The sequence below is a fragment of the Mobula birostris genome, chromosome 7, assembly GCF_030028105.1.
Source record: "Mobula birostris isolate sMobBir1 chromosome 7, sMobBir1.hap1, whole genome shotgun sequence".
NCBI classification, from domain to species: Eukaryota; Metazoa; Chordata; class Chondrichthyes; order Myliobatiformes; family Myliobatidae; genus Mobula; species Mobula birostris.
In genome coordinates this window covers 176,426,603-176,444,871 of record NC_092376.1, presented here as the reverse complement: position 1 = coordinate 176,444,871, position 18,269 = coordinate 176,426,603, and the positions used below count along the sequence as shown (strand labels likewise).

Below are 18,269 nucleotides of genomic sequence, written 5' to 3'. Positions count from 1 at the left end.
TTGGGTCTCATTTGGTGTCAGTGGGTGTATTTGAGGCGGAGGCTGATTAGTCGGGGCGTGGAGGGCTATGGGAGAAGGCAGGAGGTTGGGGCTGAGAGGAAAGTGGATCAGCCATGATGAAATAGCACAGCAGACTCGATGGGCCAAATGGCCTAACACTGCTGTATAAGTTTCGGCACTGGTGATGTCACAGAAGATACAATGGTATGAGTCATAACAATAGTAATGTCACTGATTATGTAATTGTGCAGGGTAATATAATGGGTGACAGACGACACAAATTGTTCATAATAATTCACAAATACAATCACTGTGTTCACTTTAACAGGTGGTTTCTGACATAATGACATCATTGTAAATGACTGCATTTAGTTTGTCCTAATAGAAATAAAGGGCTGCGGCTTTTACGCACATAAAACAACTCTCGGGTGTTTTACTCACAAAATCCTTCAAAGGCATAGGTCATGACCCTGGTGATGTCACAGATGATGCATGGCATAGGTCACTGATGTCATAGATGCCACCACCTGTGAGGTTACAGGTCATCTCACAACTCCCTGAAGTCCAACATCACCAGGTTCAAGGACAAACATACAAGCACATCAGCAGCTAGCATCAGGGCATGAAGGAGAGTCAGAATTGAAGGCTCTTTATCTGAGCGCACATAATAGGTGAACTCCCATCATCAAAAAATCCCCACCACCTGGACCATGCCAGCTTCTCAAACTCCCATCCGGCAGGAGATGCAGAAACCCAATGAAGGGCATCAGCCCAAAATGTTGACTCTTTATTCCCCTCTTCACACTGCCTGACCTGCTGAGTTCCTCCAGCATTTTGGGTGTATTGTTCTGGGTTTCCAGCACCAGCAGAATCTCTTGTGACACAGAAGCCAGAAGTCCCACACCACCAGGCTTAGGGCCAGCTACTTCCCTTCAACCATCTGGTTCTTGAGCCAACTGGTATATGAGTACCAATCCCAGCCTCATACAGCAACGCTGTGACCACTTTGCAATGCAATGGACTTATTTTATATTCTAATTGTGCTCTCTCTCTCTCATAAAATTTGTGAATGATTTACGTTGGATTTATATTTTTCTTGTGAATCTGACACTGCGTCTGTGATGCTGCTGTAAATAAGTTTGTCATGCACTTATGCAGAAGACTATACACTCCACTTTGACTTTATGCTAGTGGTCCATTACATCTGACAACAGAGTTCACAAGTCCTTGGGTCTTGGGGGTCACAGCGTGTAATGTATGCTTCTCTAATGTAGTGTCGTTCTCACCGTTGAAGGTCATAGCCCTTCCAAGTTCCGAGTTTATGCAGATTCCAGGCAGGGATCACAACCCCGAGGTCAGGGGTCACGCGGCCAGCTCTCGCGCTGTGCTGTTCGGTGGCGGGGCCTTCCAGATGCGGTAGAGGATGATGGACGTGGCCGGCCCGAAGATCAGGAAGGTCATCAGGATGATGGTGCCCAGGATCACCAGCAGAATGGCCCAGATCTCCAGCACGTGCACCGGAGCCGCACCGTCAACCAACGCACTCTGCACCCCCACATCTTGGAGAGACATATCCGCCATCACGCCCTTTGGGGACAAAGAAAGTATTAGAGAAATAAACAATCAGCTTCATTCCCACCATCCATACACGTGGTTGTATTAAAGGCAGAAATTGATAGGTTCCTGATTGAAAAGGATAATAAGGGGATTAAGGTTACAGGGAGAAAGCGCGAGAACAGGGTTGAAATACTTTCAGTCATAATTGAATGGTGGAGCAGACTCGATGGGCTGAATGGCCTGATTGTTAAATTGGTAAATTGGTTTATTACTGTCACAGGTGCAGAATTTCCACAGGTGTGCTGTGGGGAGCATTCTAGCAGGTTGCATTAATGACTGGTATGCAGGGGCCACTGCACAGGACCGGAAAAAGCTGCAAACTCCCCAGCATACGGGACACCTTCTAAGGGTGATGACTCAAAAATGTGGCGTCCATCAATAAGGACCCCCATCACCCAGGACGTGCCCTCTTCTCAATGCTACCATCAGGGAGGAAGTACAGGAGCCTGAAGACACAGACTCAACTATTCAGGAACAGCTTCTTCCTCTCTGCCATCAAATTTCTGAATGGACAATGAACCCACGAACACTACCTCACTATTTTTTTTGCTCCCTTTTTGCACTGATTTAATTTTGTAATAAAATTCCAATTTATATATTTTTTATTATATCAAATGTACTGCGGCTGCAAAACGACAAATTTCACAACGAATGCCATTGATATTAACCTGAATCTGAGGTACTGAGGCACTTTGTAAAATTTAGTTTTGCATACTGTGCATTCAGGTCAGATCACTACACAGTGCATTGAGGTAGAACAGGGGAAAACAATAACAGAATGCAGAATAAAGTGTTCCAGTTACAGAGAAAGTGCAGAGCAGGCAGACAATAAGGTGCAAGGTAGTGTGAGGGGATCCAGGAGTGCCCTTATTAACTGTTTGAAGAGAGACAGAGAGAGACATTCATCATTGATGGTTTGTTTGGAAATGAGAGAGAGAGACAGAGTTATTTACCACTGATATGTTGCTTTTGAAAAGAGAGAGAGAGACAGAGATTAACAGTTGGACTGTCACTTTAAGGCATTGGAAGTAACTTTGGATTTCTACTGAGTTTGGAGTTGGAGACAGCACGGAGCAGCTTGAAAGTTGCTATGGTGACCGAAGGCGGTGTTATTTAATGGACACTCGATGTTATAATTTTCAGCACATTATTGATGTTACTTTCAAGGACTTGTTGCCTGCTTGTGCAGTCCTTTACAGACAAAGGAGGGAGGGACTCTTTGAATGGCAGGTGATGCTCAGCCTGGTGAAATAAATGAGAGGTCAGATGATACAGACCTCAGGACACATGATCTGGACACTGAATGAGCATTGTGGTGCCCGCAGAGAAAGTGGGTTTTGGAGGATCGATCAGACAGATCGATCCAAATTGCTATTCCATCGGTAAAGAAGGGGTTGACTGGTGGGGAGTTGTCTATGTGTCCACGCTTGCCGGGGTGATAGTTCCACCACAGAAGACCGGTCCCCTTGGTTAAAGTCACAGTCAGTGACTTGTAAAGGATTTCGGAGGACGACGACAAGATTGACGGCATCAGCTCACCTGAAGACTCAACTCACTCTCTCTCTCTCTCTCTCTCTCTCTCCATCACTACTCAACTAAATACCACGAACTGAACTGAACTGAACTTTACTCAACATCGTAAGACTGTATCTTTTTACCCCTAGACTTAGAGAAGCTTGGTTTTCATATGTATATATTTCCACACTTACTTTTATATATAATCATTGCTAACCTGTGTGATTTATCTACATTTATATTACTGTATTGCGTAGTTACTAATAAATATTATTAGTTTATAGCAATACGAGACTCTAAAGTGGTTTCTTTTTCTGCTGGTCTCTTAACCCCCGTCACGGGGTACGTGATAGCAGATTGTGAGGTCAAGAGTCCATCTATTGTACTGCGAAGCTGCTGAACAGTCTGACAGCAGTGCGGTAGAAGTCAAGGGTGGTGGTAGAAGCAGATACAGGGATATTTAAGAGACTCTTAGAAAGGCACAGAAAAATGGAGAGCTATGTAGGAGGGAACGGTTAGGCTGATCTTGTTGTCCCTTTTTGTGCCTTGTCGCGCATTGTGTAGCATTTTTGCTGTTTCCATGGCCTTTAACTTTTTTTTTAAACAGGGCCGAGTTGCTAGCTCAATGCTCAACCCAACACAGATAGAAAACGTACAAGGAGCCGGCCAAATTCTGGTGTTGGTGTCCACAACACCAATGGCTGCCAGTTAAATCGATCTCAGAGTAGGTTACAAGGTCGGCAGAGCATTTGGGCCAGAGGGCCTATACCACACTGTACTGTTCTATATTCCCTGCTAAATCCCCCTGGGAACAAAGTGATCTATTTTTTCTGCTCTTCCTAAATATCGGCAGATGTAATGGAAACTAACTTGGAACACTTCTCAACTGCGTTCTGGCAGAAGTACTGAATGTTTTTGTTTCATCCTGCCACAAAAAATTCAGGCAGGTCTCAACAGAAACCCGGGCTGCTCTGGTTCCCCAGCACCTGCAGAAGCTCTTGTGCTTCTGAAGCATATTCACATAGCTTTTGGCAGGACACAGGACTGGGAACGAAATTTTAATCATCTGCACAACGAATTCAAGCTCCATCCAAGGATCACTTCCTGATTCTGTTCCAGCATTTTGTGCGTGTGTGTGTTGCTCAAGATTTCCGGCATCTGCAGAATGTCGTGTTATTGAGGTAGTTTGTTGCAAATGTTCCCCGTGGAAGCCAGGGCCTCAACGCAGTGGGAGTTTCCTCTGGGTTCCCTAAGGGAATTTTGAGTCTTACTTCAGTGGTGGGCAAATGATTGGAAGGGGAAATGATAGGCTGATAGAGAGAAGGAGGGGTGTGTGGGAGGGAAGGGTGGATTGATCATAGAGTCGGTTAAAAAGCAGACACAACACTGTGAGCCGAAGGGTCTGTACGGGGCCATAATGCTCTGTGTTCTATGGTGAGTTGCAAATGCAGCTCAGTCCATCATGAAAACCAGCCTCTCCTCCATCTCAACCTCCTGCCCAGCCCTCCCCTCCCTCCACCTGAATCCTTCTATCACCTGCCAGATCTTTCTCCACCCTTCCCTCCCCCACCTTCTTTTCTTTTCCTATCTCAGCCCCAGAACGTCGACTGCTTATTCCTCTCCATCCACGCTACCTAACCTGCTGACGGAAGTGCAGGGGTGACGTTAGCAGTATTAAATAGAGAGAATGGTAGATGCCCTACCAAGGCTGGTAATAGAGGCAGACACAGTACATTACGGACTTTTCAAGGACTCTTCCATAGGCACGTGGACAAAGGCAAAATGCAGGGCTATACGGGAGCAATGGGTTATTGATCTTGGAGTAGGTTAAACGGCCAACACAACATTATGGGCCGAAGGGCCTGTACTGTCTAATGTACTATTTGTGAATGATTACATTTATATCCCCCAGCTCCAGCCCCGCCCACATTCAAGGGGTAGAGGGGTGGGGTGGGGATTAGTGTCTCCACCTCTGTCTCCTCAAACCCCAGTGGTCATGCCATTTCCCACTGTTACTACCAAAAGGAAAGGAAATGTACATCGCATCCGGAGTTTCTCCGGTTAGCGGATGATTTCCCTCCACGCTTCTCTGACGTAGAGGGGAACCGCGTACGAGGCAAGTTACAGCAGTGGTTTGATATTGCCTTCTGCCGGGTGAGTTTCCAAAGAGATCACCAGCTCGTAACCCAGCACGGATGAAAAGCGTGCAGGGGAGCCGGCTGGATTCGAACTCGGGACCTTTCGTCCCGAAGTCCGGCACTGATGCCACTACGCCACCAGCCGGGTCTTTACCACCAAAGGATGGCCAAAAAGTTTACAATCTCCAAAAATTAAACTCATCTCTGCCCAAGAACAAATGTGTGTGTGTGTGTGTGTGTGTGTGTCCTAAAAATAAATGAGTCAGGTGTTAGCTTCAAATAATGTTGAATAAATAGAGTTAGATAAATAAATACTTGCCACCTGGTACATTTATCAATGTTAAATATTTTAAGAGCTATGCCTCGCTGCTAAAGAAATCTCATCTTCGTAAACACAGAGCTTTCCATGGTAGCATAGTGCTCAGCACAACACTATTACAGCTCACAGCGACAGAGTTAGAAGTTCAATTCTGGCGTCCTTTGTAAGGAGTCTGTACATTCTCCCTGTGAGTGCCTGGGTTTCCTCTGGGTGCTCTGGTTTCCTCCCACAGTCCAAAGATGTACTGGTTAGTAGGTTGGATTTGAATTAATTGGTCTTTGCAGATTATCCTGTGATTAGCCTAGGGTTGAGTCTAGCGGCTCGAAGTGCCTGTTCTGTGCTGTACCTCTAAGCATACACACACAAAATACTGGAGGAATTCAACAGGTCAGGCAGCATCTATGGAAACGATCTCTCTGACCTGCTGAGTTCCTCCACCATTTGGATTTCCAGCATCTGCAAAGTGTTTAACATCTCACCCTTACGTGTTCTCCTGGTCTATTAGAACTTGGTTTAACAGGTCACTTTAGTCCCCACTTAGTCCTCTCCTGTTCCTACAATGTAGAGCAGGGTTGAGTTCAAGAGCCGTGACGTAATGTCACAGCTCCATATAACACTGGCTAGACCACACTTGGAATATTGTGCTCATAGAAAAACATAGAAACATAGAACACCTACAGCACGAACAGGCCCTTCGGCCCACAATGCTGTGCTGAACATGTACTTACTTTTGAAATTACTAGGCTTACCCATAGCCCTCTATTCTTCTAAGCTTCATGTACCCGTCCAGGAGTCTCTTAAAAGACCGTATCGTATCCACCTTCACCCTGACATCTCCTCTGTACCTACTTCCAAGCATCTTAAAACTGTGCCCTCTCATGTTAGCCATTTCAGCCCTGGGAAAAAGCCTCTGACTATCCACACGATCAATGCCTCTCATCATCTTCTTCACCTCTATCAGGTCACCTCTCATCCTTTGTTCTCAGTTCTGGTTGCCTCATTATAGGAAGAATGTACAAGAAAGGAAGCAGAGGAGATTTACCAGCCTAGATTAGAGAGGATGTCTTATGAGGAGAGGCTGAGTGAGCTGAAGCTTTTCTCTGTGGAGCGGAGGGTGAGAAGTGACTTGATTGAGGTGTACGAGATGATAGACATAGATCAAGTGAACAGCTTGAGAATTTTCCCCACGGTAAAACTGTCTGATAAAAGGGGGCAAAATTTTTAGATGATTGGAGGAATGTGTAGGGGGATGTCAGAGGTAGTTCTTTTTAATACATGGCAAGTGGTGGGTGTGTGAATCGCCCTGCCAGGGGTGGTGGTAGAGGCAGGTACATTAGGGACATTTAAGAAGCTCTTAGATGGGCACATGGGTGATAGAAAAATGGAGGGTTATGTGGGAAGGAAGGATCAAGATTGTAAAACAATGCGGCACAGTACAGGCCCTGATATTGTGACCTTTTAAATTTCTGTAATATCAATCCAAGACTTCCCTTCCACATAACCCTCTATTCTTCCTTGAACCTCGAAGTGGATGACTACAGCAGTGAAACCAGGAACGTACACTAAGTGACGACCTCATTAGGTACGGGAGGTAGAGTGGTCACCTACTGTTTCTGGAAAAAAATTACTTTGAACTTTAAAGGAAATTGGAAGTTCATTTTCTTAAAACAAAGAATGGTTGCTATCTGGAGAGACAAGAGACCTGAGTGTGTTGCTCAAGATTTCCATCGTCTGCAGAATCTAAACGAATTGAGAGTGACTTTCTTTCTCACAGGTACATCGAAGTGCGAATCAGATTGTGTCAAATCAAATCAGTGAGGAACGCGCTAAGCAGTCTGAAAGTACTGGCACGCTTCGGATGCCTATGTATCAGGCTCAAAACTTACTAACCCTACCCCACACATCTTTGGAATGTGGGAGGAAACCAGAGCACCCAGAGGAAACCCAATCGATCATGGAGCATTAGAGGCAGTGGTAGGAATCGAACCCTGATCAGTGTGCTGTGGGACCTCGGGCTTCTGTACCTGCTTCCTGATAGCAACAGCGAGAAGTGGGCATTTACCTGGTGGTGTGTGTCCCTGAAGGACATGTCACCTTCTAGAGGAAGCGACTCCTGTAAAGGCTGTTGACGGTAGGGAGGTCTATGCTTACGATGGACCAGGCTGTGATTACAACGGACCGGGCTCTGTCCTTGACAGACCCGGCTGCGTCTACCCCTCTCAGCAGTCTCTTGTGTTCCTGCAATTTGCAGTTGCTGTACCAGACGGCTCTTGTCAACCTCAGAGTACTCTTTCAAAGTACGAGCTCTGGCACAATGGGCAGAATGGCCTCCTCTTTGCAGGATTGTCCTACAGGTTAATACTACAAAGGAAATCGCATTTGGAGGAGATGTAAAAGACAGCTGGTTTTAAATTCCACTTCTCAGACTTACACATCTGCAAGTCATAACTCATCTAGGCATCTGAAGATAATGTGTTAAGTGTCAGAAGCTGATGGTTTATCTGATGCTCTCCACAAACCACCACCGACATAAACAACGTTAAATATAAACCTATGAAAATAAAGTTAAAAAGACAACTGTAATCCTTATAAAACCATAAGACATAGCAGCAGAACTAGGCCATTCAGCCCATCAAGTCTGTTCCACTATTCAATCATGGCTGATCCTTTTTTCCTCTCCTCAGCCCCACTACCCGGTCTTCTCACCATCGAGTCCAATCAAGAACTCTCAAGCTCTACCTTAAATACACCCAACGACCTGGCCTCCACAGCTACCTGTGGTAACAAATTCCACAAATACACCACCCTCTGGCTAAAGAAATTTCTTCGCATCTCTGTTTCCCATGGTGGGGGAATCCGGGACAAGAGGGCACAGCCTTTCCACATCTACTCTAAGCCGTTCAACATTCAAGAGGTTTCAATGAGATCCCCAGTCATCCTTCTAAATTCCAGCGAGTACAGGCCCAGAGGCATCAATTACTCATATGATAACCTTTTCATTCCTGGAATCATCCTTGTGAACCTCCTCTGAACTCTCTCCAATTCCAGCACATCTTTTCTTAAATGAGGAGCCCAAAACTGTTCACAATACTCAAGGTGAGGCCTCACCAGTGCCTTATAAAGCCTCAGCATCACATCCCTGCTCTTGTATTCTAGACCTCTCGAAATGAATACAAACATTGCATTTGCCTTCCTCACCATCAACTCGAGCTACAAATTTATCTTTAGGGTGTTCTGAACAAGGACTACCAAGTCCCCTTGCATCTCAGATTTTTGGATTTTCTCCTCATTTAGAAAATAGTCTGCACATTTATTTCTCCTACCAAAGTGCATGACCATGCATTTTCCATCATTGTATTTCATTTGCCACTCTCTTGCTCATTCTCCTAATCTGTCGAAGTCCTTCTGCAGCCTTGCTGTTTCCTCAACACTACCTGCCCCGCCCCACCAACCTTTGTATCATCTGCAAACTTGGCAACAAAGCCATCTATTCCATCATCTAAATCATTGATATACAGCATAAAAAGAAGTGGTCCCAACACCAACCCCTGCGGAACACCACTAGTCACTGGCAGCCAACCAGAAGAGGATCTGTTTATTCCCACTCACTGCCTCCTATCAAACAGCCAATGCTCTAACCATGCCAGTATCTTTCCTGTAAATCTCTACCGCTACCTCTTTCAGAACCCTAGAGTGCAGTTCATCCCACTATTCAGACATTTACAGAGACAGGTGCGTAAAAAGGGCCCGAAGGATCATTGGGTACCATCCGGGAAACAATACCGCAACATGAAAGCCTGGGCCAACAGGCTCCGGGACAGCTTCTTCCACCAGGCAATCAGACTGATTAATTCATGCTGATACAATCGTATTTCTATGTTATATTGACTGCCCTATTATTACTATTTATTACAAATGATTATAAATTGCACATTTCACATTTAGATGGATACGTAACATAGAGATTTTTTACTCCTCGTGTTTGTGAAGGATGCATACATGAGTTGAAGGGTGTGAGGGATGCTCTTCCCTCACACCCCTCAACATCTGGCACACTGCTGGTGTCTTCCACAGTGAAGACTGATGCAAATTACTCATTTAGTTCATCTGCCATCTCCTTGTCCCACATTATTATTTCTCTAGCCTCATTTTCTAGCAATCCTATATCCACTCTCATCTCTATTCTTTTTACATACTTGAAAAATCTTTTACCAACCACTTTGATATTTTTTGCTAGCTTGCTTTCATATTTCATCTTTTCCCTGCTAATGATTCTCTTAATTGCTCCCTGCAGGTTTTTAAAAGCTTCCCAATCCTCTATCCTCCCACTAATCTTTGCTTTGTTGTATGCCTTCCTTTTGCTTTTACATGAGCTTTTTCCATCAACCATGATGGAATGGCAGTACAGTCTCGATGGGCCGAATGGGCTAATTCTGCTCCTATGTCTCATGGAAATAATTTTCTTTTGCAGGCACTCACAGTACATCAAAGAACTGCAACAGAAGCATTTAAAAACTACACATAAAGACTGACAAACAACTGATGTGCAAAAGACAAAATGCAAATACTAAATAAACAATGCTGAGAACACGAGTTGTCAAGGCCTTGACGTGAGTCCATAGGTTGTGTTCAGTGATCGGTTCAGTGCTGTGGTGAGTGTAGTTATCCCCTCTGGTTTGGGAACCTGACGGTTGAGGGGTAATAACTGTTCCTCAACCTGGTGGTGTGGGTCTTGAGGCTCCTGCACCTCCTTCCTGATGGCAGCAGTGAGAAGATGCAAAGCCTGGATGGGGGGGGGGTGGGGGGAGTCCTTGATAATGGATGCTGCTTTCTCGCGGCAGCGCTCCTTTTAAATCTGCTCAGTGGTGGGGAGGATGGAGGGGATGCTCATCGTATAGTGAACTGGACTGTATCCACTACTTTCCATTCTTGAGCGTTGGTGTCTCTGTGCCAGGTTGTGATGCAACCATTCAGGATCATCTGCACTATGCACCTATCGAAGCTTGTCAAAGATTTAGATGCCATGCCAAATCTGCACAAACTTCTAAGAAAGATGAGGGGCTACGGTGCCACCAGACTCAAACACAGTTACTTTCCCCAAAGCTGTAAGCTTGATCGATATCTCCACCAACTAACCCACCCCTCCACACCCCCAACCACCACTACTTTATCATTTCCTGTCAGTCACCTGATGTACAGACACTCCTGTGCCCAGTGTCACTTAATTGATGTACAATTAATTTATGTATATAACCTATCTTGGGGTGTATGGGGTGTCAGGGAGGGGTAGCACCTCTGGTGGGGGAACATGTCGTGTCCTTTTCAAGGCGGTTAGTCCACCTTTGGTCCCCACCTGGCACTCAGTTCTCACCTGTGGCTCCCCGTAGCTGTTTGCATGCGACAGCGGCCATACTCCGGGCAACGGCTTCGACAAGCCGGCTAAACCAGGTGAGGGTAGCTGACGGTTCTCAAACCCTCGGTGAGATAGGGAGTTGTCTATCCCAGCACATGAAGACAGACTCCGGCGGATTGAGCGGACGAGACCAATGGAAGGTCCAACGGTCAAGAAGGCGGTCTTTGCAAGCGTTATGGAACGTGTAGAGCAGGACAAGACACAGAAGACGTCCTGGTCATCCACTGCAATTAGTCCCATCTCCAGCCGTCTAGACTCTGTCTTGCCACTGGATCCAGATGGGAATTGGGAAGAGAGAGTGAGGCTGACGCTGCGCAACTCTCCCTCACTTAAATCTAAATCGAGTGCTAGTGTTGACGCCATCATAATGGTGTCGAAGTCCTCATCGACATCGACGATGGACGAACACTTCATAACCTATCTTATTTTTTTTATTATTATTATGTTCTTTATTTTATTTGTCCTACATTGAATCCAGAGTAACAATTATTTCCTTCTCCTTTACACTTGTGAACTAGAAATGACATTAAACTCGTGAATAATGGCACTTACGTGCTGGTCCCAGGACAGATCCTCTGAGAAATAACATGGAGCAATTTAAAGCTAATGCCCATCTCATGTGGGCTTGATGTGGTGTGCAAAGTGGATTTTAAAACCATTTGTTTTCTACATCTCCTCCAAATGTTAGTTCCTTTGCAGAATTAACTTGTAGAATGACCCTGCACAGAGGAAGCCATTTGGCCCATTGCACTGAGGTTATCTCTTTGAAAGTTCTCTGACAGGAGTTGTTTGACTTCACAGTTCCAACTGACAGGAACCCAAGAGGCTGCAGAGGGAGGTGAGCACAGCCCAGTCTGCTACAGGCACATCCCTCCCCACCCCTGACAGCCTCCAGACGGCAGCACCCGTCATTAACGATCCCCACCATCCCGGACATTACCGTCTTCTCACAGCTACCATCGGGCTGGAGCTACAGAAGCCTGAAGTCCCACACCATCAGGTTCAGAAACAGCAACTTCCCTTCAACCATTCAGTCCTTGAACCAACCAGCACAACCCTAATCACTACAGTTTAGTAACACTATGACCCCCTGTTAACCACTATAAGTGACTTTGTTTTTTGTTCTAATTATGTTCTTTTTCTCATAAACACTGTATTTAATTCACATTTATCTTGTGACCGCTGGTCGTCTGATGCTGCTGCAGTTAAGTTTTTTATAAAAACATTAAACATAGGAGTAGAATTGGGCCATTCAGCCCATCAAGTTGGCTCTGCTATTCCATCATGGCTGATTTAGTATTCCTCTCAACCCCATTCTCCTGCCTTCTCCCCAGAACCTTTGATGCTCTGTTAATCAAGAATCTGTACAATTCCACTTTAAATATAATGAATTCCACAGATTCACCACCCTCTGGCTAAAGAAATTCCTCCTCACCTCAGTTCTAAAGGGACACTCTTGTATTCTGAGGCTGTGCCCCCTAGTCCTAAACTCCCCCACCATAGGAAATATCCGCTCCGTCTGAGACTTTCATTATTCAGTAGGTCTCAATGAGATTCCCCCTCACCCTTCTAAACTCCAGCTTGTCACCTAATGGACACACAATCGATCTACTGTATCTATATAAGCTATCCCATGGATTTATATTTATTGTGTTCTTTATCTTATCGTGTTTTTTTCTGTGCGGCATCGGATCCAGAGTAACAATGGTTTTGTTCTCCTTTACACTTGTGTACTGAAAATGACATCAAAAATCTTGACACTATTAACTATCGTTTGGTAACACTCTGACCACTTTTCACTATGGTGCATTTCTGTTATGTTCCAATTTTGTTCTTTCTTGTTTATGATTTTCTTGCAAATGCTATTTATCTGATGCTCTGCGCTCATGACGCAAGTAAGTTTTTCATTGCACCTGTGCACATACAAGCTTGTGCAGATGACAATAAACTTGATTTTCAACTTTACAGTGCACGATAAGTTTAGCTGAACTCAACAGTTTCACTGTGGCATGTAGGATTTGACGTATCACTGTTTCAACACGAAGGGGGTGGTACGGAACAATGATTACGTGCATAAACACAAGGGATTCTGCAGACGCTGGAAATTCAGAGCAAGGCACCCAAAACAAGTGCCACGGTTAGGTAGCGGTTAGCTCAACGCTGTTACAGCTCAGGATGTCAGAGCTTGGAGTACAAATCCAGCGCCCTCTCTAAGGAGCTTGTACGTTCCTCCCCGTAAGTGAGCCGCGTGGGTTTCCTCCGGGTGCTCCGGTTTCCTCCCACAGTCCAAAGACGTACCAGTTAGATTAATTGGTCATTGTTCATCGTCCTGCGATTAGGTTAGAGTCAAGTAGGTGGGTTCCTGGACAGCGTGGCTCATTGTGCTTCTAAGTAAATAATAAAAAGGCTGGAGAACTCAGCAGGTCAGGCGACATCCAGAGAGGGGAATAAACAGTCGATATTTCAGGCCAAGACCCTTCACCAGAACTACATTGGCCCTGACTCTTCATGCACCCATATCATGCGTCACCAGCCCAGGCAGCACATACCCAGCACCCACTGCCCTCTGTGTCAAAAACCTTCCCTCCTAAGCCTCCTTTGAACTTCCCACCCTCTTCTCTGACAGTTCCAGCTACACTTCTCATTTTATGCACCTCTATCAGGTCTCCCCTCAGCCTCCAAAGCACCAATGAAAACGATGCAAGTGTATCCAACCCCTCCTTGTAACGAGGGTTATAGGTTATAGGTACAGGCGCCTTCGGTCCCACACCACCTTCAAACATCAGGGTGCTGAACCAGTGTGGATAAATTCACTCGGCTCAACTCTCTCACTTCCAAGGACTCTGCAGCTCATATTCCCGGTATGATTTATCAATTTATTATCATTGTTTTTTACTGTATCTCCAGTTTGTCTTCTTTTTGCACATTGTGATGAGAGAACTGTGGATGGTGGTGAACCCGAGGGCAGAGTAAGGACTAGAATTAACTCAGACTTGAAAGAAACAAGATGACACAAATTAAATCCAAAGGCAAACACACAGACAGTGTTACTAGAAATGGAACTCCTACAACTGAGCACAGAGAAGCCTTTAAGTACAGACTTCGAATGAAGGAATGTGGCCGGCAATAAGTGGCGGTCTGAGTCTTAAAGGGACAGCCATACTTTGGGGAATTCGAGCACCGAAACTTGGATACCAGCCACTGTTCAGTCAGGATCATGACACACATTGGTTGTTTGTGTGTACCTTTTCAATGATTCTGTTGTGTTTCTTTGTTACTACTGTGAGTGCTGCAAGAAAATGAATCTCAAGATAGTATATGGTGATATATGTACTTTGATAATAAATTTACTTTGAATCGAGATAGCATATTGATCAACTTCCTCTACACCACCTCCAAATCCTCTACACTCTTACGGTAATGGGCAACCAGAACTGAACACAATACTTCAAGTACGACAAACCGAAGTTTTAAACAGCTGCATCCTGTCTCCATGATTCTTGTACTTAGTGCCCAAACCGATAAAGGCAAGTATGTATGCCCTCACAATGATCCTGACAATGAAAGGGGTAACATATGAGGAGTGTTTGATGGCTTTGGGCCTGTACTCTCTGGAGTTTAGAAGAATGAATCATTATCATCAGGTGCCGTGCCCAGTTTGAGCTTTGACTGCCATGGCCCACATACTCCTGTTTCGGGTCAAGTGGATCAATTCATTGGTATTCATTTCCAGTTCTCTGGCTGCTGTCTCCATCATCATTTGTCTTTGCCTTCCTCTTGCTTTCTTCCCTTCAATCTTTCCCATAATTACCGTGCATTCTAACTCCTCTTTCCTAATCACATGTCCAATGAAGTTACGTTGCCTTTTCATGATCTCATACATTATTTCTCTTTTTGTACTTGCTCTGTTCATGACATCCTCGTTAGATATTCGTTTTGTCCATGATATTCTTTGCCTCCTCCTCAAAAACCACATCTCTGCTGCCACAATTCGTTTCCTCATGTTACTAGATATTGTCAACATTCTGAGCCATATAACATAACTAGATAAACGTAACATTTCAGTACTCTGAGGCGGGTTGTCATGCCTAGTTTAGTATTGGTCAGTATATTCTTCATTCTCATAAAGGTGTCTTTTGACATCCCTATTCTTCTTTTGATGTCCATGTCGCACCTGCCATCTGATGTCACCAGCTTCCTAAGCAGCAAAAGTTCTGTACTTGTTTTATGTCTTCTCGATTTATTCTCAGCCTGCAGATAGGATTCTCCTTCTTTTTGGATATCACCATACATTGTCTTTTTGCAATTGATAGATAGACCCATTTTTACACTTTCTTCACCAATTATATCAATTAAGTTTTGTAGTTCTTCCTCCGTACTTGCAATTAACACAGTGTCATCTCATTTGTAAGGCCAGTGATGTTGTGGGGATGGAACTGGATTCTCTGACGGTGGTGTCTGAAAAGAGGATGCTGTCCAAGTTGCATGCCATCTTGAACAATGTCTCCCATCCACTACATAATGTACTGATTGGGCACAGGAGTACATTCAGCCAGAGACTCATTCCACCGAGATGCAACACAGAGCGTCATAGGAAGTCATTCCTGCCTGTGGCCATTAAACTTTACAACTCCTCCCTTGGAGGGTCAGACACTCTGAGCCAATAGGCTGGTCCTGGACTTATTTCTTGGCATAATTTACATATTACTATTTAGCTATTTATGTTTTTATTACGATTTAATTATTTATGATGCAACTGTAACGAAAACCAGTTTCCCCCGGGATCAATAAAGTATGACTATGACTATCTCCATATCTAAAATTATTGATGTTTTCACCACCAACTTTGATTCCCAATATGTCTCTTATTTTTTGTAATATTGTCTCACTGTACACATTAAATAAATTAGGGGAGAAAACATACCCTTGTCTAACGCCTCTCTTGATTTTTGTAAACTGACTCACTTCTCCATCTACTCTTACAGTGGCAGTTTGTTCCCAGTACAGATTTCTGATTAGGCGGAGGTCTTTCGAATCTAGATCTAGAGTTTCCTGTAATATTTCAAATAACTTATTGTGCTTCACTTTATCAAGTGCTTTTGTGTAGTTGATAAAACAAACAAATCTTTTTGCACTTGAATAGCTCGTTCTGATAGTATCCTTAACATCAATATTGCGTTTCTTGTACCTTTGCAGCAGGTTCTGATGAATTAATAATAGAACAAATTATCACCCTTGAAGATTATGGAATTGAAAAACTTACTGATTTAATTAATGACATTTATGAGACTGGAATAATAGCAGAAGAGATGAAAAAAAACCAGTATTTATCACAGTAGAATGTGAATTACATTAATGAGACATGTCACTAAGATACTTCTAAGAAATTTGATGACAAGAGCTAAAAGTAAGAAGAATGAATAAGACTCTGAATCAGGCTTAATATCACCAATATATGTCATGAAATTTGTTCTAAATCATGGGTCAGTACGGCAACTGTTCTTCCCACCGCAAGAAACTGCAGAGAGTTGTGGACACAGCTCAGCACACCACAGAAACCAGCCTCCCCTCCATGGATTCTGTCTACACTTCTTACTGTCTCAGTAAAGCAGCCAGAGGAATCAAAGACCCCACCCACCCCAGACATTCTATCTTCCCCCCCCCCTCTCCCATCAGGCAGAAGATACAAAAGCCTGAAAGCACGTCCCAGCAGGCTCAAGGGCAGCCTCTGCCCCACTGTTATCAGACTCTTTCCCGCATCTGCAGAATCTCCTGTGTTTATCAGACTCTTGTACTCTGATATACGCTAAAGATGGACCCTTGATCACCCAATCTACTTCATGTTAACACTTGACAACGTCAGTCTTGCTCTCCACTTCTGCTGTAACACTTTATTCTACATTCAAAACAGGTCAAAGTTCAAAGTAAATTAATTATCAAACACAATATACAACCCTGAGATTCATTTTCTTGCGGGCATTCACAGTAAATACAACGAAACACAGTAGAATCGATGAAAGACTGCACACAAAACAAACAATCATCGTGCATACACAAGAAAAGGGGGGAGGCAATAAATATCGAGAACACGAGATGAAGACTCCTCGAAACTGAGTGCAAAGGGTTGTAGGAACAGTTCGGTGCTGAGGTGAATGATGTTATTCTCACTGGTTCGGGAGCCTGATGGGTGAGGGATAATAACTGTTCCTGGACCTGGTGGCGTGAGTCCTGAGGCTCCCGTACGTCCCTTGTGGCAGCAGTGAGAAGAGAGCACGTCCTGGATGGTGGGGAGGGGGTCACTGATGGTTTCCCCGATGTAGTGTGGTTTGGAACATAATGTCTGGCTCACGCAAACAAAATGTCCTGTCTCTCCGTTCTCGTCAAAAAAACGAACGAAGAGCTTAGGGCGCCCAGACCATATGGTGGTTTCATGCAACCACTTGACCCCCTAAATCCACCAGCGAAACGGGGTAACACCAAAGATCCGTCCCAACTACTTTCGTCCGTGTTTAGGCTCACCTGATAAGGCAGGAGCAGCGAGAGGGAGATCCGGTGATGAGGCAGTTCTCCCCCTCGTCGTCTACAGCCCAGCCGAGTGGGGTGGTTGCGATCCTTCTCGCGGCGGGAGTTGTAGTCACGGCGTCGCCTTCCTCGTCCTCGGCTCCTCCCGAGAACTCCAGCCGGCGAGGTCCAGTCCCGGGACCACGCGGGGCTGATTTACCATCCAGCCTGGCGTTTGCGGTGTGAAATACCCCACCCCCCGTAGGAAACAACACGACAGATCGGGTGTAAACTGTCAACTTGGCCACTCCCCTCCAGACCTTACACAAGGAGGGTCCCTCCCGGCTCGGGCACCGAGAGCTGGTGAATTTGGTAACTCCGACTCCTTCCTCGCCTTCTGCCTCTCCCCGCCCCTACTGAACAGTTCCGCAGTTAATCTTAGACAATTTAACCTGTTAATAGGAAATCTCCCTCTTTCTTTTCTCTCTCGCTCTCCCTCCCTCCCTTCCCCTCTCTCCCTCATCTCTCACCCTGTCCCATACCCTCCTCTCTTCCTCTGTCTCTCCCCTTCACTCCCCCTCTCTCACTCCCACACCTCTCTCTCTCTTTCTCTCTCTCTCCCTCCCTTCCCCTCTCTCCCTCCCTCCTGTCTCTCCCTCCCTCCTCTTTCCCTCATCTCTCACCCTGTCCCATACCCTCCTCTCTTCCTCTGTCTCTCCCCTTCACTCCCCCCTCTCACTCCCACACCTCTCTCTCTCTTTCTCTC

The 18,269-nt window shown here is 45.1% G+C and overlaps 1 long non-coding RNA gene across 1 annotated transcript; it reads right to left on the bottom strand.

The window, feature by feature from the left end:
• Positions 1-218: 218 nt before the first annotated feature.
• On the bottom strand, positions 219-17,982 carry LOC140200598 (uncharacterized). The gene is made up of 2 exons (XR_011886675.1): positions 17,522-17,982; positions 219-1,587 (listed from the first exon to the last, which is right to left on the bottom strand). It is a non-coding gene; the product is annotated as an uncharacterized lncRNA (long non-coding RNA).
• Between the last annotated feature and the right edge of the window lie 287 nt (positions 17,983-18,269).